This window comes from Elephantulus edwardii, unplaced genomic scaffold (assembly GCF_000299155.1).
Source record: "Elephantulus edwardii isolate Elephantulus edwardi_28Jun2011 unplaced genomic scaffold, EleEdw1.0 scaffold00094, whole genome shotgun sequence".
NCBI lineage: Eukaryota > Metazoa > Chordata > Mammalia > Macroscelidea > Macroscelididae > Elephantulus > Elephantulus edwardii.
The window spans coordinates 4,486,083-4,487,828 of NW_006399844.1; positions in this window are offsets into that span (position 1 = coordinate 4,486,083).

The following is a 1,746-nucleotide window of genomic DNA, read 5'->3' on the forward strand; positions in this document are numbered from 1 at the left end:
AGCATGAAGTAGAGTCTGGGTTTTTTTCCCCCCCAGGTGCCTGTCGGGGCCTGGGTTTCAGCTGTCCACACCACAGCAGTGGGCAACGAGCTTAAAGCCCCTGATGGCTCTGGGCGCTGACTCTCACCAGTGGCTATGGATGAAGTCACAGGCGATTTTCAGCCAGTGCCGGAGGATTTTTTTTTTTTTTTAAAGGAACTGACAGTCTAGGTACAGTGAGACCTCGGGCCTGGGCGGGGGAGTTTCTTTTTTTTTTTTAGGTTACTGGCATAATGAAAGTCGGACTGCAAATAAAGATAATTGAGACAGTATCCAATTTTTCATTTTTTGTTCAGTTGCCCAGAGTTGACTGCACTGTTAATTACCTGCGACATGCCAGAGAAGTGTCTTGGAACTCATACTCATGGATATATTTAAGATGCAATGTGGGAAATTTTGAAGTTCTCAGAAACCCTAGGACGGCCTCGAATGGGAGAAGGAGATGGTATCCCACTAAAAGTCAAATGAAAGGACCAGTTATCACAAACTCAGTTTCTGGTAAAATACAGTTAACCCCACCCGCTTGAGTGGTTTTCAGCAAACAAACAAACCCCACCTGTGGTAAATTCCACCCTGATTGATCAACTGCCATAAAGTGGTATTCTTTTTCTTTTAAGGGCACAAGGGATTTTTCCGCATTCCTGTATCTGAAGTAGCCGATAAGATTCAAATAGGTTTCCAAACTGTTTCCCTGAGCTATGGCTAGCCAATTGAAGGTGGACAAGTACCCAAACTACTGTGGATGGCCAATCATGGTGTGTATGGTTGGGCAGGGAAGTAGCAGAGGTATAAAAGGAGGGGCAGACATCAATTCGGGGCTCTCGACTGGATGCTGCTGTGTCAGCATGCGGGAGCCCAGGTTCAGGAGCCCAGGTTCGAAGTCGAAATAAACGTTGTTAATTCGGCTAATTGGCTCGGTGATCTTTTTGGGGACTAGCTCCATTACATCAAACTCATCGCAGTCAAGTCTGAACTGACTCAGCTGACCCTCCAGAGGGTTTTCAGAGAGAACATTTAATCGTGCTAATGCGAAACCTATACTTGGACCAAGTGGCAGTTGTCAGAACAGAGCAGGGTAACACTGCATGATTCAAAATTGGGAATGGTGTACACCAGGGATGTGTCTTATCTCCATACCTTTGCAAACTGTCTGCAGAGCAGATTATCCAGGAGGCTGGGCTCTGTGAGGAGAATTGTGGCATCAGGATTGGTGAAAGATACATTAACAATCTGCGTTATGCAGATGACACAATCCTGCTTGCTGAAACTGAGGAGGACTTCATGCACTTGCTGCAGAGGGTCAAGGACTGCAGCCGTCAGTATGGACTGAGGCTCAATGTCAAGAAGACAAAGATTCACCACTGCATCAGAATGGATGCTGAAGACATTGAGATTGTTCATAGCTTTAGTTTGCTCAGCTCCACGGTCAACACTCTTGGCACCAGCAGCCAAGAAATTAAAAAAAAAAAAAAAGTATTGCAATGGGAAAGTCTGCTGTTAATGACCTCTCTAAAGTACTGAAGAGCAATGGTGTCACTCTGGAGACTAAGGTGCGCCTGATACAGGTCATGGTCTTTGCAATCACTTGTTATGCATCAGAGAGTTGGATAATGACTAGGGAGGACAGAAGGAGAATTGATGCCTTTGAGCTGTGGTGCTGGAGAAGAGTATTGAATGTACCATGGACTGCCAAGAAAACAAACAAAT